Source organism: Gracilinanus agilis, chromosome 2 (assembly GCF_016433145.1).
Source record: "Gracilinanus agilis isolate LMUSP501 chromosome 2, AgileGrace, whole genome shotgun sequence".
Lineage (NCBI taxonomy): Eukaryota > Metazoa > Chordata > Mammalia > Didelphimorphia > Didelphidae > Gracilinanus > Gracilinanus agilis.
This window is the reverse complement of record NC_058131.1, coordinates 642,808,403-642,833,096: the sequence shown is the minus strand read 5'-3', so window position 1 is coordinate 642,833,096 and position 24,694 is coordinate 642,808,403. Positions and strand designations below refer to the sequence as shown.

Genomic DNA, 24,694 nt, shown 5'->3' with positions numbered 1-24,694 from the left:
AGATTTAGAGCTGGAAGAAAGCATGAAGATCAGCTAGTCCAGCAGCACTTAACCCTTTGGCATCTGGTAAAACCCAAGGACCCCTCTGAAGGAAATGCTTAATAGTGGAGGGGGCAGCTAGCTGGCACAGTGGATTGAGAGCCAGGCCTAGAGAAAGGAGGTCCTGGGTTCAGACACTTCCTAGCTATATGACCCTGGGCAAGTCACTTAACTCCTATTGCTTAGCCCTTACTGTTCTTTTACCTTGGAATCAATACACGGAATTGATTCTAAGACAGAAGGTAAGGGTTTTTTAGGTAAGGGTTTTGTTATTGTTATTTTTTTTAAGTCAGTAGGAATAAAGATGTGATTTCCCCCACCCCATCCCTTCCAATGAAGCTTATGGACTCCCTGAAATCTGTTGGCCCATACTGGACCTCAGGACCAACTTCCTCATTTTTCAAATCTTCAGCCAAATGTGAGGCACAAAGAAAGGCTGAGACTCCATTAGAATAGTTGAAAGTATAACTTCAAGTATTTTTAAACATTATCTAGTCTGACTCCCTGACTGTACAAAATTGGAAACTTTGAGAAGAAAGCCCAATGACTTATCCAAGATCATAGTCACCAAGTAGCGGAGCTAAGTCTTTGTACTCCAAATCCAGGGTTCTTTACATTTCATTCAGCTTTCTTTGAGGGATCCCACTTTCTAATCTTTTTTTCTCCTCCCCACAGCTCTCTGGAACTTGGTCCTCTCTCTTTCCAGATGTTTTTTATTGAAATCTCTTCCATCGAAATACTTGGAAGGGGGGCAGTTTAGGAGGGAAAAAACCTCAGGGTCCCCCTTGCCTTTAGAACTAGGAGGCGCTTTCCAAACCAACACCCTTCTGCAGGGAATTGACAGGTTCTTGGCCGCATTCCTAGGAGGGCCCTGGTGGCTATTTGTTGACCTTGGAACAGCATCGAGAGGCTTATCCATCCGGGCTATTTGAATTCAAGACTCCGCATCTGAGCTCATTGAAAGTTTCCCTCACCTGTAACAAGGGAGGAAAATGGGATATGGCATCCTTTTGAAACCCTCCCATTTCACACTCCGGGGACAGAGGTGAGAATTAGAGGAGACAGGAAATATGTGTGTGTGTGTGTGTGTGTGTGTGTGTGTGTGTGTGTGTGTGTGTGCATGGGGAGAGAGAGAGAGAGAGAGAGAGAGAGAGAGAGAGAGAGAGAGAGAAGCCAAGCTGTTTTTAAAATTATGAATCTAAAGCAGAAACACACCTTCAAATGATGAGTGAAGGTTGAATTAAACCAAAAATTCCATCAACTTCTTCCGAAGTTATATTAGATTTTAATTCCAGCCCTTGTGAAAATCCCTTCCTCCCTTCCAACTTTTTTTTTTTATAAATAACTGTTGTGTTTCAACTCTAAGCATAAGATTTGTAAAGATGCTTAAAAAATTTTTTTTATGGTAGTGAAGACAGAGGACTGAATCTAGATTCTGATCTCACCAGTGCTCCACTGTAGTAACTGTTTCAGGAGGAGTGATGGCTATTATAATGTAGGACTTTAAATCAATTTACATACATTTTCTCATTTGTGATTTGTTAGGGGGTTACTACAAATATCATAACCATTTTACAGATGAGGTGTGTGTCTTCAGGTAAGTCACTTCACCTCAGATTCCCCATCTATAAAATGAAGTGGTTGGACCAGATGATCTTTAAGATTGTTGCCAGATCAGATCTCAAGCCTATGTTCCTTATTCTGCCATATACTTCATAGCTGTGGCCTTATCTTTAAAATAGGGTCAATAATTTTATTACCCTCCCCTAAGAGATTTGGAGGGAAAGTGTTTTGAAAACTGTCAAGAGCTAGCAGACAGATTGATATACTGGTAGAGAGGTTCAAATTATGCCTCTGTTGTCTTGCTAGCTACATGGCCTTAGGCAATTCTCCTACTCTTTCCTCATTTGTAAATTTTTTTCTCTTTCTTTCTTCCTTCACTCCTTCCTTCTTTTCTTTCATTATTTCATCCTTCCTTCCTTCCTACCTTTTTCTTTCTTTCTTTCTTTCTTTCTTTCTTTCTTTCTCTTTCTTCCTTCCTTTCTCTCTCTCTCTCTCTCTCCTCCCGTCACACACTACCTTGTATTATATTTATCTCCATATTAAATTATAAGTTCATTTAGGGCAGAGACCACTTATCTCTTTTGCCCAATACAATATTGAATACTGGGGAGGGACCTAAAGTTTGCTAAATTGAATTGTGAACATTCTCCTGAGGATTAAAGGAGAGAAATACTTTGCAAAGTACATCAAAGTATCCAAATTCTTATCAGATATGTTAGCTCTTATTAGCCTGTTTACAGTAATTAAATGGCCACCCTCTTTGCTCTTCTCCATAAGAATTAGGCAAACACTGTAGTCACTCAATAAATTGTCCAATGAATAGAGTTTATGATGCAAACCCACCTCAATCCCTCAACACTTGTACAGACACTTTAAAGGTAACACAGCCCATTGTTGGAAATTACCTGAAATGAAATAAATGCTCAGAATATAGATGGATTGAAATATTGAGGAAAAAGAGACAAACAAAAAGGAGAAAACGACTTTTCGGGCTCACTGAAGTGAGAGGCATAGTTTAGGCATGCCAGCACAACTGCATAATCTTGACAGGGACATTGAAACACTTAATTCTCCTAAGTTATATAACACCACTTCTTTCAAATTCAGTTGTAAGACCTGGGTCCACTTTGCTAGAGCTTGAACGCTATTACACCCACATTCATGAATGTCACATTTATTGAACAACATAATTTTTTAATATCACTAGTGTAGGTTTTATAGTTTATTTTATTGTTTTAAAAGTCATTCGGGGCTTTAAAAAAAACGGGTTTTTTTTCCAACGAGGTCCTTATGATTTTTTTCACACAGTCAGAACTAATAAAAACAGAACTGTTGTAGCTATTTAATACAAAAGGTCTTGGAGTTTCAATATTTCTTCTCTGCTGGATACTAAAACCAATAAAAACTACATGAGATTTTAATTATATTCTGAATTAAACAAGACGCTTTTCCAAAATTTTGGCAGCATTTATTTTCATCACTCCTGTTTCACAAGAGGCTAAGCTCTATAGTAAGGTGGTTTTTACCTATGATTTCTTTCACTGGGGACTAAGATAAATTTGGGAATTTGGTTTATTTTTGATGATGAAAAATACATGCCTGTGGGATTCAGAATTAGCAGTTACCTGAAAATAATAATAGCTTTAAAATAGGAATAATCATAGCACCTACTTCCGAGTGTTATTGTGAGGACCAAATGAGATAATGCTTGTAAAGTTCCTAGAACATAGGAGATGTTTTAAAAACGTCTATTCCTTCCTATTCCCTCTGGCAATGAAATCATGTGTCCACTTCCTATCCACTAATGTCATCATCAACTAGTACCAGTCAACGTCGGTAGGAAAACTAAGAAGGATTAAGACAGAGTTTTCCCTTTGCTACTGTGGTCCAAATCTAGCTTGGGGTCTACAAATTGGGTTGAAATAATAGTCCTTACTAGTCTCTACTCCTTTCTGTCTCATTCCTTTTCTCTGGATCCTTAGATCTGTTAGCATCATAGATTTAGAAATGGAAGGAATCTAAGAAGTTAATCAAACTAGCCTCTCCATTCTGCTGATGAAGAAATTAAAAAATTGAGAATTTGAGTGACTTACCCAAAGCCATACAGGTTATAAGTGAAAGATGCGAGATATGAATCCAGGTCTTCTAACTTCAACTGCAATATTCTTTCCACATTGGTTTTTTTAAATGAATTTATAATTATTTATTATTAAGGCATTTAATGTTCATTCTTAAAGAATTAATAAACTTTTTTATGTTATTCTTACATTTCTAGTGCAATCTGCCCTCTCCAATTCTCAGAAAATCATCTTTTATAATAAAGAAAAAAGTCAACAATTTTGTTAATTTTAACCACATCAAAAGGGCATGACATTATCTACAAAGCCATGATCTCCCCACCTCTGCAAAGAAGAGAGGAAGGGTGCCTTCTTACATCTCTTCTTTTAGGCCAAACTTAGTCATTATAAACTGAAATTTTTGTTTAATTGTTGTACAGTTTTTGTTCTTCTAATTTTCTCTTTTGTAGTCATATTGTTTTTCTCATTTTATTTACTTCCATTTCCATTAGTTTATATACATTTTCCCATGCCTCTCTGAATTCATCTTACTCATCATTTCTCATGGTACAGTAATTAATACATTACATTCATTTACCAAAACTTGTTTAGGCAGTTCACTAGTCAATAGACATTTTTTCCATTTTTGTTTTTTGTTTCCAATTCTTTCTATTAAAAAAAAGGGGGGTGTTGCTATAATGATCTGGGTATCCCATGGATCTTTATTTTTATCATTTACATCAATGGGTCTATCTCCTTAGATCTTTAGTGTCAAACTCAAATAGAAACAGGATCATGAAGCCATACAGAAGTTCTCTGCTAATTGAGTATTGACTAAGAAAACCACATATTAACATTATCTTTGTTCCATTGTATCTTAATCTTGTTAAATGTTTCCCATTTATATTTCTGTCTGGTTTTGGTGGTGTTTGACACTTCTGCCTCAGACAATCAACTTCTGAGGCATCCTGTATTATGTTTCTTTTTTTTTTTAAACCCTTAACTTCTGTGTATTGACTTATAGGTGGAAGAGTGGTAAGGGTGGGCAATGGGGGTCAAGTGACTTGCCCAGGATCACACAGCTGGCCTGTATTATGTTTCAAAAGAGACCTGGGAAAAAAAAACAAAACATATTTTTTGTTATGGATGCCAACAATGCCAAATATCTGGATGAAAACTTTACCAAAAAAAAAATCAATTACCCAGTCTTTTGAAGGAAACAAGCATTAAAAAAAAAAAACAAAACCCACTTACCTTCCATCTTAGAACCAATACTGTATCTTGGTTCCAAGGCAAAGAGTAGTAAGGGCTAAGCAATAGGGGTTAAGTGACTTGCCCAGGGTCATACAGCCAGGAAGTGTCTGGGGTCAAATTTGAACCCAGTTTCTCCTGACTCCAGATCTGGTGCTCAAAACAAGCATTTATTTAGCAATTGCTGTATTCCTTTTAAAACTAATTCTAAGACAAGTCCAAAAGCACTTATTAAGCACCTATATTATGCACATTACAATTATCTTATTTGATCCTTACAACCATGGAAGTAGATGCTATTTCTTAACCCCATTTTATAGTTGAGGAAACTGAGCCAGACAGAAATTAAATGAATGGTTTAGGGTCACCCAGCTAGTAAGTGTCTGAGGCTGAATTTTAATTCAGATCTTCCACTCCAAGTCCAAGGCTCTACCTCTAAGGCACATTATGCTGTTTGACATTTTATAGACAGAGCTGGAGTCCCTGTACCCTCTCAAGTCCACTTGATCAAATAAGAAACTTTCTTTGGAGGAAAAGCAGGAACCGCAGAGATGCCAGGATTTAAAATAGAGAATACAAAGATAACTAGCAGTAAGTCTGGACTATTTGTGTGATAAAGAAGCTGTCTTTTGAGAAGGAACCAGGGAAATCTAGGCTCTAGGAGAAACCTAGGTTGAACCATTTCCAACTTAAAAGGGGGTAAGTTTAGTCACCCATCTGGGAAACAAAAACTTCTCAGAGCCTGGTCATTCCTCAAAGCATGGTTTTTAGCTTGGAGCTGTGTTTGTTTAAAATAACTTTATTTTTATTCTTTTCAGTTATAAGTAGAAACAATTTTTGACAATTTTTTTCTGACATTTTAGGATTCAGATTCTCTTCCTCTTTCGTTCTTGCTTCTCCCCCAAGGCAGTTGATATAGATTATATCAATGCTTTCATGGAATACATATAAAATAACTTTTAAAAATATTTTAAAACCAACTTTCAAACAACTTTTTAAAAATACCATCGCTTGAATGACATATTTTTAGCTCATGTGTAAAGCAAGAATACTAAAGTTCTGAATTCTTAGGAGAAGCCCAGTCTGTAAGGTTTGGGTCTTTTGGGAAGAGAGAGAAGAGTCTTAATCCTGTAATCACACTGGTTAAGAAGGAAAAGACTGGTTGGAAATATTATTGGGATGGAATTGAACACAAGACAATAATCTTATTCTTTTGTTTGATAGAAAAACTCTCCAGTCTTCACTGTTGCCCTAGTTCAGGAGGTCAGCAGTTTGAAAACCTGCATGCTTTGACGGTTTGGATTTGTTGTTGCTCTTCAGGTCAAATCCTTTAAAACTGCTGCTAAGTCAAGTACAAAAGTATTTATTGAGCACCTGCTGGGTTCTGGGAGCCATACTTTTTAGATCAAATCCTTTAAAATTGATTCCAAGTCCAGATGCCTTTATTAAGCACCTACTGGGTTCTGGGAGCCATGCTCTTTAGATTAAATCCTTCTAAATTGATTCTAGGGGCAGCTGGGTAGCTCAGTGGATTGAGAGTCAGACCTAGAGATGGGAGGTCCTAGGTTCAAATCCAGCCTCAGTCACTTCCCAGCTGTGTGACCCTGGGCAAGTCACTTGACCCCCATTGCCCACCCTTACCACTCTTCCACCAAGGAGCCAATACACAGAAGTTAAGGGTTTAAAAAAAAAGTTTAAAAAAATAAAATTGATTCTAAGTTCAGATGCCTTTTTTAAGCAACTACTGGGTTCTTGGAACTGTGCTAAGCACTGATACCACAAAGGAAAATAGTCCCCTGCCCTCAAGGAACTGACAGTCTAAAGGTGGAGACAATATGCAGAGGACGAGAACAAACAAGATTTAGATAGAATTAATTAAAGACAATCTAGGATGGAGGTGGAGTGGGGAGCACAAGGCAATATTGTGAAAGGGGATTAGAGAGAAAAAAATTAGGAGAAAAGAAAGGTGAGATTTAAACTGACGCTTGAAAGAAGCCTGGGAAGCCCAGGAGGAAGAAGTGATGAAGGAGAGCATTCCAAGTAGGTGAGGTTGATGAGGTATCTATCACCTTCAAGGAATAGCAAAGAGGCCAATGTCACTGGCTGAAAGTAGGGGCTGAGTTGTAAGAAGCCTGGAAAGATAGGAAGAGATAAAGTTATAAAGTGCTTCGAAAGTCAACCAGAGGATTTTATGTTAATCTTGGACTTAATAGAGAGTCCCTGGAGTTTACTGAATGGGAGGTGGGGGAAAAAAGGAAGGATTGGCATGATCTAACCTATGCTTTAGGAAGATTGATTGGACAACTGAGAGGAAGATGGACTGGAGTGGGGAGAGACTTGCAAGAAGATCAACAAAGGTGAAGTGATGAGGACCTGTACTGGAGTACAACAACTCCCTCCCACTACATGTAAAAACAAATAGTAAACATTTTTTTAAAGTTTTGAATTCCAAATTCTCCCCCCTTTTTCTGACCCTCCCTCCCTCCTCAGCCTCCTCTAGTAGGTAAGCAATCTGATATAGGTTTTACATGTACAATCATGCAAAATATTTTTCCTTGTTAGTCATCTCATTGAAGAGATCTCAGATTTAAAAAAAAAAAAGAAAAGAAGACAGAAAATGAAATATAGTATGCTTCAGTCTGCATTGAGACTCCATTAGTTCTTTTGGTGGGAAGGGGGGATGGCATTTTTCATCATGAATCTCTGAAATTGTTCTGGATCACTGCATTGCCAAAAGTAACTAGAGCATTCACAGCTGTTCGTCAAGAAATATTGCTATGCCTGTGTATAATGTTCTGGTTCTGATCACTTCACTCTGCATCAGTTCATATAAGTCTTTCCAGGTTGTTGTTTTTTTAATCATTCTGTTTGTCATTTCTTATAGTACAATAGTATTCCATCACTATCATATATCACAACTTTCAATCACTCCCCAATTGATGACCAACTCCTCAAATTCCAATCCTTTGCAAAGAGCTGCAACCGACATTTTTGTACAAATAGGTCCTTTTCTCTTTATTTCTTTGGGATACAGACCGAGTGATGATATTAATTGAACAAAGAGCATGCATCTTTTTAGAATCTTTGGAGTATAATTCCAAATTGCTCTCCAAAATGGTTGTATCAGATTGCATCTCCACCAGTAGCATGCTGGTGTCCCAATTTTCTGCATCCCTTCCAATATTTTTCATGTTGATTTTTTTTTTTGTCATATTAGTCAGTCTAATGGTAAGAGGTGCTACCTCAGAGTTGTGTTAATCTGTATTTCTTTAATCAAGAGTGATTTAAGGCATTTTTTTTTTAATATGACCATAGACGACTGATTTCTTCATCTGAAAACTGTCTGTTTATATCTTTTGACCACTTAATCAGTTAGAGATGATTTCATTTTTATAATTTTTACTTAGTACTTTATATATAAACTTTACTCTTTATGCATTACTTTACTTTACTCTCTATATATTGAGAAAATAGTCCTTTACCAGAGGGCCAGATGGGTGGCTCAGTGGATTGAGAGCCAGACGTAGAGATGGGAAGTCCTAGGTTCAAATCTGGCCTCAGACACTTCCTAGCTGTGTGACCCTGGGCAAGTCACTTAACCCCCATTGCCTAGCCCTTACCACTCTTCTGCCTTGGAACCAATACACAGTATAAGATGTAAGGTAAGGGTTGAAAACAAACAAAAAATAGTCCTTTACCAGATATTTGCTGCTTCCTATTTTCTTTGAATTTTGGTTGCATTTGTTTTGTTTGTACAAAAGTTTTTAAGTTTAATATAATTAATATAATAAAAATTGTTTTAAAATTAAATTTAATATAATAAAATTTTATATTTTATAATACTCTTTATCTCCTGCTTGGTCTTAAATACTTCCCTTACCCATACATATGACAAGCAGACTATTCCGTGCTCCTCTAATTTGTTTATGGTATTATCATCCTTTCTTTATGTTTAGATTCCATTCTTTGCCACACCATTTTCCAGTAGTTTTTGTTAAATAGTAAATTCTTGTCCCCAAAGGTTGACTCTTTTGATTTATCAAACACTGAATTACTATGGTCATTTATTACTAGCTTTTGTGTAGCTAATCTTTTCCACTGATCCACCATTCTATTGCTTAGGCAGTTCCAGACTGTTGTGATGATTATTACTTTGTAATATAGTTTGAGATCCGGTACTCCTGGCCAAATTCTTGGCCTTTTGTTCTTTCATATGAATTTTAAAAATTTTTTCTAGCTCTATAAAATAATTTTGGGACAGTTTGATAGGTATGGCATTGAATAAGTAAATTAGGTAAAATTGTCATTTTTATTATATTTGCTCAGCCTACCCACCCATAAGCAATTACTATTTTTCCAGTTGCTTAGATCTGACTTTATGTGTATGAAAAGTGTCTCACAATTAAGTTCATACAGTTGCTGGGTTTGTTTTGGTAGACACACTCCCATGTTCTTTATGTTAGCTACTGTTAATTTAAATGGATTTTTTTTTTCTGTCTCTTGCTGCTGGGCTTTGCTGGTAATCTATAGAAATGCTGATGGCTGATGTGGGTTTATTTTCTATCATGCGACTGCTAACGTTGTTAATTAGTTCAACCAATTTTTTAGTTGATTCTCTAGGATTCTCTAAGTAGACCATCATATCATCTGGGAAGAGTGACAATTTTGTTTCTTCATTGCCTATTTGAATTCTTTGAATCCCTTTTTCTTTTCCGTAGGTAGCATTTTTAATGCAATATTGAATAATAGTGGTGATAATGGTCATCCTTGCTTCACTCCTGATCTTATTGGGAAGGCTTCTAGCTTGTTCCCACTACAAAAAATGCTTGCTGATGATTTTAGATAGATACCACTTATCATTTTAAGGAAAGCTCCATTTATTCCTACACCCTCTGGCATTTTTAATAGGAATGGGTGTTGTATTTTGTTAAAAGCTTTTTGCATCTATTGAAAAAGTCATATTTTTTATGGTTTTGTTATTAATATAGTGAATTATGCTGATAGTTTTCCTAATATTGAACCAGCCCTGAATTACTGGTATAAAACCCACTTGGTCATAGTGAGTAATCCTTGGGTATTTTATTTTAAAATTTTGCATCAATACTCATTAGGGAGATTATCCTATAGTTTTCTCTGTTTTTGCTCTTCTTGGTTTAGGTATCAGCACCATATTTATGTCATAAAAGGAATTTGATAGGACTCCTTGGGATTTATTGTTCTTTAAATGTTTGGTAGAATTCTCTTGTGAATCCATCTGGCCCTGGGGGTTTTTCTGGGGGATTCATTGATAGCTTGTTCAATTTCTTTTTCTAAGATAGGATTGTTTATGTATTCCATTTTCGCTTTTGTTAATCTGGGCAGTTTATATTTTTGTAAATATTCCTCCATTTCACTTAGATTATAAAATTTATTGCCATATAATTGGGTAAAATAATTGCTTTAATTTCTTCTCCATCGGCAGTGAATTCATCACTCTAGTATCACCACTTTGGGGTAAAATACCCCAAATGGGGCCATGAAAATGGACAAGACTACAAGTGGACTAACAACAACATGTGCCAGGCACTGTGCCAAAACACTTATTTGATCTTTACAACAACCCTGTGAGGTGAGTATTATGACTATTACCATTTTACAGATGAGGAAAGCAAACAGAGGTTAAAAGACTTATCTAGGGTCACACTGTTAGTAAATTTCTGAGAATAGATTTGAATTTAGATCTTCCTGACTCCAGTCCAGTTCTCCAACCACTGGGCCATGTAGAGTTGCAAAGGTAAAATCAATAGGACTCGGCATATAGCGAGAAGTTGAGGATGACACTTTGGGCATAAGCCTGGAGGATATTTAAAACAAACTTTTTTTGTTTTAAACAAAAATTTATTTAATTTTTCAAAATGAAAAAAAATTAAAATAATAATTTAAAAATTATATTTAAAATAAAATAAATTAATTAATTGAATTTAAAATTATTTTTAAATTAAAAACTAAAAAAATAATTAAAACCAGGATGTCTGATGTTTTATAATACAGCTAAATTCCTGGACATTCCCAGGTATCTTACTCCTTGTCTATAGGAGCCAGAGATGAAATGAAACTAATATCCAGCTAATGAATTAGCTTTATGCAAGTCACTTCACTAGGCAGTGAGAATAGAGTCAAAAATGAGGGCTTCCTGCTCTCCGTGAACTTTTGTTCAGTTAAGGATTCCCATACTGTTCAAGATTTGTTAGGACCAGCATCATTAGCCTCATTAGATAGATGAGGATACTGAATCTCAGAAAGGTCAAAGTACTCATTAAAGGTCACAAAACTAAGAAATGGCACAGTTAGGACTTGAACTAGTCTTATGACTCCTAATTTTTTTTAATGACTCCTAATTTTAAAAATTAATCAATATATCATTTGTGGATTGGTGACATTTCCTAACTGTGTGACTTTGGGCAAGTCACCCAACCCTGTTTGTCTAGGTCTTGCCCCCTCTGCGTTATGGAGTTTTGAAAAATATATTGGTTGAGTGTATCTACTTTGTTAGGTACTAGGGCAAGTCTAGAACATGGCCACCATCCTCATGGACCTTGAAGTCTATTAGGGCAGTAAGATGGAAACACAGATAACTAGTGTGCAATATCATATGATAAATTTATTACAGAGTCGCTAATGGGTTAGATGAGGTCTGTAGTGGAATCTGGGGAGAACTTGATACCAGCAAAATGGAAGGTAGAGGGCTTCATGGAGAAAGTGACATTTGAGATTAGACTTTAAAAGATGGTTAGAGGAGAGATTAGGTTTAGATCAACATCTCATACCCTACACCAAGATAAATTCAGAATGGGTGAATGACTTGAATATAAAGAGGGAAACTATAAATAAGTTAAGTGAACACAGAATAGCATACTTGTCAGATCTCTGGGAAAGGAAAGATTTTAAAACCAAGCAAGAGTTAGAGAAAATTACAAAATGTAAATTTAATGGTTTTGATTATTATTAAGCTAAAAAGCTTTTGTACAAACAAAAACAATGTAGTCAAAATCAGAAGGGAAACAACAAATTGGGAAAAAATCTTTATAACGAAAAACTCTGACAGGGGTCTAATTACTCAAATATACAAGGAGTTAAAGCAATTGTATAAAAAATCAAGCCATTCCCCAATTGATAAATGGGCAAGAGACATGAATAGGCAATTTTCAGGTAAAGAAATCAAAAGTATCAATAAGCACATGAGAAAGTGTTCCAAATCTCTAATAATTAGAGAAATGCAAATCAAAACAACTCTGAGGTATCACCTCACACCTAGCAGATTGGCTAAAATGAAAGAAGGGGAGAGTAATGAATGCTGGAGGGGATGTGGCAAAATCGGGACATTGATGCATTGCTGGTGGAGCTGTGAACTGATCCAGCCATTCTGGCTGGCAATTTGGAATCACGCTCAAAGGGCTATAAAAGAATGCCTGCCCTTTGACCCAGCCATACCATTGCTGGGTTTGTACCCCAAAGAGATCATAGATAAACAGACTTGTATGAAAATATTTATAGCTGTGCTTTTTGTAGTGGCAAAAAACTGGAAAATGAGGGTATGTCCTTCAATTGGGGAATGGCTGAACAAATTGTGGTATATGCGGGGGTGATGGAATACTATTGTGCTAAAAGGAATAATAAACTGGAGGAGTTCCAGGCGAATTGGAACAACCTCCAGGAAGTAATGCAGAGCGAAAGGAGCAGAGCCAGAAGAACATTGTACACAGAGACTGATATATTGTGGTAAAATAGAATGTAATGGGCTCCTGTACCAGCAGCAACGCAATGACACAAGACAGCTCTGAGGGGTTTATGGTAAAGATGCTACCCACATTCAGAGGAAGGACTGCAGGAGAGGAAACATATAAGATAAACAATTGCTTGAATGCATGGACTGAGGCAGACATGAATGGGAAATAGACCCTGAACAAGGACACATGTTACAACCAGTGGAAATGTGCGTTGGCCATGGGTGGGGGGAGAGCGGGGGGGGGGGGAGGTGAAGGGGAAAGTAGGGGCATAAAGTATGTAAACAGATTAAAAACGAATATTAATAAATGTCTAATAAAAAAAATTAAAAAAAAAAAAGATGGTTAGAGGGGGCAGCTGGGTAGCTCAGTGGATTGAGAGCCAGGCCTAGAGATGGGAGGTCCTAGGTTCAAATCTGGCCTCAGCCACTTCCAGCTGTGTGACCCTGGGCAAGTCACTTAACCCCCATTGCCTAGCCCTCACCACTCTTCTGCCTTGGAGCCAATACACAGAAGATAAGGGTTTTTGTTTTTTTTTTAAAAAAGATGGTTAGAAATTCAAAAGGTGAAGAGGTAGAGTGAGAACATTCTAGGCAGAAAACAATGTGAGCCAAGGTATATAGTTAGAAAAATAGAGGTCATAGTCAGGAAGTAGAGAGTTTGACTGCACTATAGATTGATAGAAAAGATTAATAATAGGCATAAAACTGGAAAGGAAGGGTGATCCATCAGTCAACGTTTATTAAACACCTACCTGAAGTTGTGTTAATCGTTGGGGATTAAGAGGCAAAAGACAATTTCTGCCTTCAAGGAATTTACAATCTGATGAGGGGGATAATAGGCAAGCTAATATATCCAAAACAAACTCTATACAGGATAAATAGGGAATAATTAACAGTGGGAAGGCAGTAGAATTAAAAGGGATTGGGGAAATCTAACCTGTAGAAAGCAGGATTTTATATTTATAGTCATGCTCTTTGTGGTGGCAAAAAATTGGAAAATGAGGATATGCCCTTCAATTGGGGAATGGCTGAACTAATTGTGGTATATGCTGGTGATGGAATACTTTGTGCTCAAAGGAATAATAAACTGGAGGAATTCCATGTGAACTGGAAAGACCTCCAGGAATTGATGCAGAGTGAAAGGAGCAGAGCCAGAAGAACATTGTACACAGAGACGGATACACTGTGGTAAAATCGAATGTGATGGACTTCTGTACTAGCAACAATGCAATGACCCAGGACAGCTCTGAGGGACTTATGGAAAAGATGCTACCCACATTCAGAGGAAGGACTGCAGGAGTGAACACAGAAGAAAAACAACTGCTTGATCACATAGTGCAATGGGGACAAGACTAGGGTGTAGATTCTAACAATCACCCTAGAGCAAATATGAATAATATGGAAATAGTTCTTGATCAATGACATGTAATTCTCATTGGCTATGGGAGGGGGGAGAACATGAATCATGTAATCATGGAGAAATACTCTTAATTAATTAATTGATCAATTAAACTTTTTTTAAAAAGCAGGATTTTAGTTGGAACTTCAAGGAAGACAAGAAAGTAAATGGATGGAGCAGAAAGAGAGCATTCCAGACATGGGGGAGAGACCAGAGAAAATGCCCGGAGTGGAGAAATGAAGTGTCTTGTTTGTGGAAGAGCCAAGAGGCTGGTGTCACTGGACTGAAAAGTAATGGGTTAGGAAGTTTGGAAAGGTAGGAGGAGGCTTGGTTATGAAGGGCTTTCAGTGCCAACTAGAGTATTTTTTATATGACCCTGAAGGCAACAGGGTGATGCTAGATTGTAGAGTCTTACACTGAGATAAAGGCATCTGAACTTTAAGGGAGCCACTGAGGATTGTAGTCAAGAGAAGTGGCATGATCTGATTATTGCATGAATGAATGAAAAAAAATTTTTTCAGTGCTTATACTGTGCAAATTACTGTGCCAATTGCTAAGGATACAAATAACAAAATAGTCCTTGATTTCATGGACCTTCTGGACAGAATTAGGAGATCCAGATCACAAGGCCCATTGGTTTAGAGTGCAATGGCAAAGTAGATGGTAATTTGATAAAATTAGGTGTTTTGACCATTATGCCATTTGATTGGGCAAAGGGTTTTAGTGATAAGAATTTTCTTTTTAAATACTTCAATAGGGCAGCTGGGTAGCTCAGTGGATTGAGAGTCTGGCCTAGAGACGGGGGGTCCTAGGTTTAAATCTGTCCTCAAATACTTCCCAGCTGTGTGACCCTGGGCAAGTCACTTGACCCCCGTTGCCCATCCTTACCACTCTTCCACCAAGGAGCCAATACACAGAAGTTAAGGGTTAAAAAAAAAATACTTCAGTAGCTCTAGCTTGGAAACCCATAGAATTTCCAAGGGTGAGGGATAAGAGTAGATAACCCCAAGATTTTGAACATGGAATTGAATGAATGGTAGTGTCAAATCTCATGATCTTTTTAATGTACCACACTGCCAAATCAGTTAAGCTTTTAAATGATTTCTATTAATGGTATTGGTGTTACTGAAGAAAATGTGTTATTCTGTACCTTGAAGTGATAATCTCAGTGTCAGGAGTGGGCAACATGTTTTTATCAGTGTTTTTCTGAAATCATGGTTAGTCATTGCATTGATCAGGGCTCTTACATTCTTAGTCAATTTTCTTTACAATGTTATTATATATTCTCTAGTTTCTAATCATTTCACTCTGTATCAGTTCATAGAAATCTTTCCATTTGTCTCAAACTATCCCTTTCCTTTCTTACAGCCCAATAATTAATTGTCTATTACATTTGTCTACCCAACTCATTCAGCTTTTTACCAGTTGATAGATATCCCTCTCATTTCCAGTTCTCAACCTAACAAAAAGGGATTCCATTACCATTTTTGTATGTACGGGTCTTTTTCCTTTAAATTTTTTTTCTTTGGGGTTATAAACCTAATAATGATATCTCTGACTCACAACTTAGTGACTATGGGCCGAATTCCAAATTGCTTTACAGGATGGCTGGGCCAATTCACAATTCCTACTAAACCATTTGAACAAGAAAGTAGCATGAGCATATTTGTACTTAAAAAAAAATGATTTTGGCAGTTGTGTGGAGGAGGGATTGGAAACAAGAAAGACTGGAAGGAGGGAGATCAATTTGAAGGCTACTATTGCAATATTTCAGGAGAAAAGCAATGAGGTGCTTTGGATGGTGGCCATGTGAATGCAAAGATTGCAAAGGCAAAACTGACAAGACTTGGCAAATGATTAGAAATGGCATTGAGGGAGAGTAAAACATCAAAAATAACATTTAAGTTGTGTATTTGAGTGATTGAAAAGATAGTGATGGGGGACAGCTGGGTAGCTCAGTGGATTGAGAGCCAGGCCTAGAGACGGGAGGTCAGGTTCAAATCTGGCCTCAGACACTTCCCAGCTATGTGACCCCTGGGCAAGTCACTTAACCCCCATTGCCTACTCTTACCACTCTTCTGCCTTGGAACCAATATACCCTATTGACTCCAAGACAGAAGGTAAGGATTTAAAACAAAAAAAAAGCAAAGATAGTGATGCTCTTAACAGAAATGGGCAACTTAGAGGAGAAGTAGTTATAGGGAGAAAGATGCAGAGCCTCATTCTGGTGTTATTGAATTTGAGATACCTATCCAGGTGATGTCAGCAAGCATTTGGTGCTCTGAGACTATTGGCGTTCAAGAAAGAGAAGAAAGAATGATTAGGCAGATTTGGGAATCACTTTCTTAGAGAGGAGAATTGAACCCAAGGTTGTTGAGGTGACCAGGAAAGTGTAGAGAACTCAGGCCAGAGCTCAAGCGGATGCTTGTATTTAAGAGATAGAGATTATAATCCCACAAAACAGACTGAGGAAGAACAAAGTTAGAGGGCATGTGGAAAACCAGAAGAGATCAGTGTCATGAAAAGCTGGGAGTCAAGAATATTCAAAAGGAAAAAGTGGTCAACAGTGTCAAAGCTAGAGAAGAAGATGAGGCCTGAGAATACTGAATTTATTTTTTTTTAATGTTTTTCAGTTAACATTTTATTTTCTCATTCTTCCAGCTGCACCCATCTCTGGGAGAAAAAGAAAAAGTCAAACAAACATGAATAATCAAGCAAAATAAATTCCCATATTGAAGACCATTGGAGTTAGCAATCAAGAACTTGTCCATCGCCTTGGAAAGAACTGTTCCAATGGAGTTCAGAAGTCAGACTTGAACTAGACTTAGAAGTGAATAGGAGAGACAGCTAAGTAACAGAGTGGATAGAGCACTGGGTCTAGAGTTGGAAGGACCTGGGTTCAAAGATGCCCTCAGATACCTACTAGTTGTATAACTGTGGCCAAGTCACTTAACTCCTATTTGCCTTGGCCTTGCCACTCTTTTGTCTTAGAACTGATACTAAGATAGAAGGTAAGGGGATTATAAAAAAGAGAGAAGTGAATAGGAGATGAGGAAATGGGAGGCAGTGATGTGGCCAAACATTGCTTAGAGCTTGTCTCTGAAAGTGAGAAGAGATACATAGAACAATATGGGAGGAAGGATTTAAGAATGGGGGAATTTGCAGGCTGGAGGGGAGGAACCATACGTTAAAGAAAGAAGATGGGGGGACTGGACCAGTGGTTTTATTGTTCTAGGGATCTCCCTGCTGAGGAAAATCCCTCTATTGATATAGGTCAGAACCTTTTCTAAAACTTATTATTCTCAGAAAGTTTTCTGGGATATTGAGATGTTAAGTGAGATTGAGATTGCCCGACTAGTATGGATCAGAGATGGGTCTTAAAATCGGATATATCTTCCTGACTCTGAGGCCAGCTCTCCATCTACTATGCCAGTGTTATCAAAGTCCTTTGCAGGGAGTGCTTGGAAAGGTTTAACCACCAGCTCCCTGAGGAATACATACACAACACACTTTTAAGTTTAATCTATATAATTAACATCAATCACTTTAAGCCCAGAAAAATGAACAAAGCAATAAAACGGAACCTAATTTCCATTTTCTAATTTCCAAGGTTTAAATCAAAAAAACTTTTTTGTCCTACTGCCCCCCTTTCCAGAAAAAATATTACTTAGCGCCCCTGGAAATTAATTTAAAAAAATTTTAATAGCAATTAATAGGAAAGATAAATGCACCTGTGGCCATCACTGCCTCCCTGGATCACTGCAGCACTCACTAGGGGGCGGTGGCACCCACTTTGGGAATCACTGGTTTAAATGCTCACACTGAAAATTTAACAATTGGCTCTACCATAACTGGGCTCTAACACAACCCTCCCTTAGGATGCTTAGTGTATCCTATTACATAGTTGATACTTCACCCAAATCCTCTCAATTTACAGGTAGATTTATGGCTTCCACAAAAAGAAGTGATATAGGTTAAAAGGCACTGGAGACTTTAGTGTTACTGTTCTTCGAAAAATTCCTAAAATTAAAAGGCTCTAATAGAAGCCAGGGTCTTAGGCAAGGAAATATTTTATACATAGCTTTTTCCTCTCTAATAAAATTTATAACTTGTTGACTTTTACCAGATAAAGTAAGCTGTACTTTCTGATATTAACATCATTTATCTCATAGGATTCACCAAGAGATTCTATGAGAATTGGAATTATAAGCACTGATCAATAAAATTAAACAGAAAAGTTACTAAACAGACTTACACAAAAATATTTATAGCTGTACTCTTTGTGTTGGCAAAAAAAACTGGAAAATGAGGGTATGCCCTTCAATTGGGGAATGGCTGAACAAATTGTGGTATATGCTGGTGATGGAATACTATTGTGCTCAAAGGAATAATGAACTGGAGGAATTCCATGTGAACTGGAAAGACCTCGAGGAATTGATGCAGAGTGAAAGGAGCAGAGCCAGAAGAACATTGTACACAGAGACCAATACACTGTGGCAAAATCGAATGTAATGGACTTCTGTACTAGCAGTAATGCAATGACCCAGGACCATTCTGAGGGATTTATGGAAAGGAACGCTGCCCACATTCAGAGGAAGAACTACAGGAGTGGAAACACAGAAGAAAAACAACTGCTTGAACACTTAGGTTGATGAGGACATGATTGGGGATGTAGACCTGAAAAGACCACACCAACATAACTATCAATAATATGTAAATAAATCTTGACTGACCACACATGTTAAAACCAGTGGAAATGTGAGTTAGCTACAGCAGAGGTGGGGGAGCGTTGAGGGGGTGAAGGGTAAAGTAAAAACATGAATTATGTAACCATGGAAAATTTTTCTAAAAATAAAAAAATTATAAAAAAAAGTAGATTTAGGCATATGTTACTAATTTTAATTTTACAGATAAACTTGATTCACAAAGTTTAAGTGACATATCTAATGGTCGAATTGCTAGCAAGTGAGCACATTATATTTTTGTTTTGCCTTATTAGATAGCTTCGAGAGCTGGAATTAAGAATCTAAGGATCTCAGCATCAGCATGTGTGGACAAAAAAGGTTATGTGTCAGTGACATTTAGGGAAACCCCTATGCTTATTTTTTTTTTCAAAAGATATTTAATAGCTATATGGAAATAAAATGCAAGTTGATGTCCTTACCAGAGGAGAAGAACTATATGGATAAAAAAAAAAGTTACTTAAGTTATACCTAGATGCTTGATTTCAATGAATAATACATGATAATTTAAGATTATTAGGGGGAAAATATGGTGAACAGAGATTTATAAGTCATTTATTATTTGGTAAAATACTTAGTTTTACAGAGAAGCACAACTAGCTGGATTGTGTTTTATGCCAAAGGAAAAAAAGCAAAATGACAATTTTGATCACTGAAAACTTATTTTATTTAATCTAAATTTATAACGCATATAGGCATAATACAGACATATGCAAAATGATTAGTACCTTGTGCAAACTTAAATTCAATTTTTATCACTTTTTTACTGAAACAATATACATCTGAATATAAAATACAGCATAACCATAAAGAACCCCAGTTATTCCCCCCCCCATCTCCCCTAAAAGCCCTTTGAATTTAAAATGTTTTGAGTTATCCAGTATATTTATTTACACACATTTCTTCCACCAAAGGGAATCAGTTCAGGAAAAAGTAATTTTGGTTTATAACTTTATTCTTTCCTATTGACAAGTTAGCTAAGATGTAAACTGATTTTGCTGTTTATAACATTTGCTTTTAACTATTGAACCAATCTGCATAGAAAGCCATACTTCAAGTTAAATCACTTTCTAAGAATAGGAAGTCTCAAGTGGAATAAATCTTCTATTGATGCAACTGCTAAACCTAAGATATCACACTGAGACAGTTTATATATAAAGTAAATCTGAGTAGCAAGATTTAGTTTCTTTCAAGAGAAAGTTTTGAACAGTTTCAGTAAGTTGGACTCTGGTCAGCTTCTCTTCACTATGTTGGGGTATCTTTTTGAGGTGGGCTTCAATGGTTGGAAAAGATATTTTTGGCTAGCATAGGGCAGAATTTGGGGTTAGGATATTAAAAAAAGCAACAAAATGAAAATCAAGGCAAGAAATTACAATTACTTTGGAATTATTTCTACGGTTTGTTTACTAAGTTACTTTATTTTTTTTTTAAACCCTTAACTTCTGTGTATTGGCCCATAGGTGGAAGAGTGGTAAGGGTGGGCAATGGGGGTCAAGTGACTTGCCCAGGGTCACACAGCTGGGAAGTGTGAGGCCAGATTTGAACCTAGGACCTCCCGTCTCTAGGCTTGACTCTCAATCCACTGAGCTACCCAGCTGCCCTCTGTTTACTAAGTTATTAAGTATTTGAGAGGAGACCCTGAATAGAAGAAACCAATTCAGAAATTAAGGAAAATCGGTACCTGTCATTTGTCCACCATCTTGCACAGAATTATGGGTAACAGAAATTCACTTTGAAAATGAAAAATTATTCAATCACAAAAGTTTGCAACTGTCACTCAGAATTTTTTTTAGAATGAGCATCTCAACTAAATATTCCCTTTTTTGTTTGTTCACATATATTCTACTAATCAGGTTTTATGAAAAATGAATAATCACCACTATGCTATACATCAAATAGAGAAAATAAAAGATCACGTTTCATGGTAATGCTTTAATTGAAAGAAAATATGGATTGAATTTTTGTGTCCTAATAGCTGTTATACTACAAGTTGCCAAACCCTTTTCCATTTGCTTTAGAAGTTTATTTTAGAAAGTTCAATTGCTTGTTTAGTTCTAAAAACATAGATTCAGTGCCAGAAAGGAAATATATTAAGGAATACAAGTTAATGTAGAAACCAATCTTATTAATCATAGATTTACTGAGGGCAGTTCCTAGTAAAAGTTTATCTGTGGCTTATATTGATAAGCTGATTTTCATTTCAGAGCAACAAACTTTATTATTCATAATCTTAATAATTTTCTATTAGCTTATGAGGTTAATTAAATTGACTTTAATATTGCACATACTTTATAGTGTATGTGGACAGTGCATATTTACAAATAATAGAGTAGATTGTTTTTGTTTTGCTATCATGGTCAGCTGTTTCTAAACCTTTGGACTAGGAACCTATTTTGAACACCTACTCCTTCCAGTTTTGCTCAGCTGCTGAGCCATCTCAATTTTCAGGTGTTATACATTTAGGAAACTGAATTACAGTAGGGCCAAAATAGAGGACAAGATAATAAAAGGATGAAGATTTCAGTAAAAAATACTTTTAATGTACAAGAAGAAATTATTTTTAAAATGTGAGATCATAACAGATAAATTACACATTAGTCATAATTGCAGAATTTGGAGGAGAAAAAGATTTCATTGTGGATCATTATGCCTCTAGTGCATCTAGTTCTGAAGAAAAGAGCCATTAAATAAGCCACAAATAACATTTAATTTATAGCCTGATTATCCCACTTAGCCTGCAAAGTTCATTGCCCTCTAAAATAGCTTCCTTGAAGACAAATGCCTACAAACATACCCCAAGCCTTCCAATGCAGTCAGTATGCTAAGGTGGTTTTTCAAGGTCTGGTTTGTAGGCTCCATGTGGCCAACTAGTGTTATGTAGTCCTGGTCTAAAGAAAAGTCCTTCAAATGAAGTAAAACAAAAGATGGCCAGTTAGGCAGGCATGTGAAAAAAATTGCAATTTTCGAAGTTGTTCATCCTTATTTCAGTTTACTGATGCCAAATGTTTTCCTTTTGCTCTCAAGTTCCTTCCACGTTGTGCAAACATAATCTCCTATTGACCTGCAAAACTAATGATTTTTTAAAAAGGGAGTGCTGTGGTTTACCATTCTGTTTCGGTATTACTCCCTATGTGTCTTTGCTCCAAAAAAAAAAAAAAATCATTTCTGATTTTTGTCAGGCATGTTGATCTGCCAGAGCTGTTTCCAATCATTATCTGCCAAATCCTGCCTCAGTCAGGCCTTCCCTTAACCTCTCAAAGTTTTTCTTTTTCTATTCCTATAATATTTATTGTCCATATCATTCATTTGACACTTACTTAAAAGCTTGATTTTATGTTTCCATATGGATATGTTAATCCCTACCACTAGATTTTAAGCTCCTTGAGGGCAGGGTTCATGCTTTAGGTTTATTCATTTGACAAGCATTTATTGATGTCCCTCATTACCTCATTCCCCAGGCTCTCACGGTGGCATGAGAGTGACTCTAGGTTCTTACACACTGTGCCAGTGGAACACACACTCTGGCAGGTCTAATCCACCTGGACAGACAATGGGCCGGGATGAGGAAATACACAGGCTGGTTCTGAGAAGGCTGGCCATCAGGTTGATGCCTTTTTTTTGTTCAGCTACTACCAGTTTAACTCACAAAGGTTGTCTACGATGGTGGAGAAGGGCCGAAGTCTGCATCAAGGGAGAGCTTATTCACAAGAGTGAAATTCTGAATCCTTGACACCCAGGCTAGGCATCCTGCTTGCAGTTATGAAGTTACAAAGATACTTGCTCTCAGTGAGCTGCATAACTAGGCCACTCCATCTAGTATACCTTCTCAGAGCCCACATGGCACCAGGCATAGTGTTGGACTTTGTAAGCTACAGTCTGCTTTGTCAATTAATCATCTGTTTGTAGCCATTCCCTGGGAACCCACTGGTCAACTATCATCCATGTTTTCACATCTGCAGAATTAAATTGCCACAAAATAACTTTAAATGTTATCCTGGGCTGTATGTATCCTTAGCTCTGGTTATTCTTTATGGGCCTTGAATCTTCTATGTAAACACAGATAATGCTGATAAAATTGGCAAAAAAAAAAGAACAAGGCATCTGCGGTACATAGGAAGGTTGTAGAAATCATTCCTCTCAGTTACTCTGGCAAAGAAAGCTACCTCCATCTATCAGCACATCATCTGCCAGCATACAAAGGCAGCCAAAACAAGAGAGCCTTCCAGGCTGGGGTTGTTTGGATCCATGCTTGGCTTGGAATGGGGTACTTGAAGATTTGGTCTCCACCTAGGCTAGTATCTTCATAGTCCCTTGGTTTGGAATGTGGTATTTGGTGAAGATTTGGTCCCCAAATGGACTGGTTATCTCATAGACCTTTGTTCAATATCATATTGAATAAAGTTCAAGCCTAAGCCTATGTATTATTCAAGGTCCTTGAATAATCTGGCCTCATTCATTTTGCCTGTGGAATTTCTATCCTGACAATAAACTTGATGAAGGTAGGGGCAAGTCTGAAATGAACAGTGCATTCTGAGGGGGAATCTAGCGCTTCGAACACAGCAGGCATTTAATAAATTGAAATGAATAATAGCTTCAGATAGCCCCCTTGACTTTAATCAGCTGCCTCACAAAAGGTTATAGGACAGAGAACTGCAATTCAAATGAACAACGATGGGGACAGATCAGAACAAATCCACCATCAGCAATGGGAAACCTCTAATAATACCAAGATGCTAAAACAAAATCATGTTAGTAGCAGGATGGGAACAAGCTTACTTCCTGAAGAGAGTCTTCAATTCCAGGTCAGGTTTCTTCCTTTTATGGGTCAAATATATGAACATATTTTTCCTGTTGATAACTTAAGTCAACTTGATTAAATAGTTCACTAAATAAGAGGCCTTAAAATCTTGAAATTCGTGGTATTTAATATTCAATTGATAAAATGAATGGCAAAATATGGTAGGGCAAAGAACGTTGTGATTTATCAATCAGATTCATTGTCTATGGAAGTTTCTCCACATGAATCTTCAAAATTATTATCTCTCTAGATAGATAATAATCACACACAAGCACACAAAATATACACACAAGTGTTAAGACTTCATAGGTCATACACTGTGATCCAATACTATTCCAAACCTTGGGAGAAACCAGGGAATGGCTTTAGAAAACAGGAAAGGAGAAATGTATGCTATCTCCTTCTTTTCCCTGACCCTAACATCTCCTGCTTTTTCCTGTGCATTCTCCCTCCCACCCCTCAAAGGGAGATAAAGCAAGAGCTCCTATAGCAGGGCAATAATTCGGTTCTTGTTTTTCAGACAATAGAAAAGTAGGATACTCCCTTTACCAATGTAGCACCTTCTCTAAAATGGAGAGCCTGGGAGAGTTTCACTGAGAGATTGACTTTTCCAGGGAATACAGCCAGTATCTTTCAGAGACGGGAATTTGAACCCAGGTTTTCCTGGCTCAGAGGCAAGCTCTCTATCCACTACACCACAATGCCTCTTTTTATCAGGAGGCACAAAAAACAAATGTATACTTATGAAAGAAATGTTTCACAATAGAGCCACCTCCCATAGGCCTCCTGCAATGAGCACACTTTGATATCCCTATTTCCTTTGAATCATTTTCTCATTTCTTTTTCTATAGTTACCTCAGACACACTCAATATAAAGTATCCAAATATCTCATACCTACAAGTAGAGTATTACCTACTCATCTAAACAGACAATAGGACAATCAATGTGTTTTATTATTATCCTACCAAGTGAGTCTGCAAGATGAAGGGGGGGGGGTAGGGAAGGAGGCAGAGGGGAATATAGACAAAATTTACACAGAAAAAAATGTAAAAAGAGTGTCCCCACAGGGGGCATCCTTA

General features: G+C 37.0%; 1 long non-coding RNA gene across 2 annotated transcripts; it reads left to right on the top strand.

Moving 5' to 3' along the window:
- Nucleotides 1-863: 863 nt before the first annotated feature.
- On the top strand, nt 864-16,909 carry LOC123236326. 2 transcript variants are annotated; one of them, XR_006505418.1, is made up of 4 exons: nt 864-1,084; nt 10,372-10,518; nt 14,205-14,389; nt 16,736-16,909. It is a non-coding gene; the product is annotated as an uncharacterized LOC123236326 (long non-coding RNA). The 2 variants fall into 2 exon arrangements; XR_006505417.1 differs by having other exon boundaries at nt 14,202-14,389.
- Nucleotides 16,910-24,694: the final 7,785 nt, after the last annotated feature.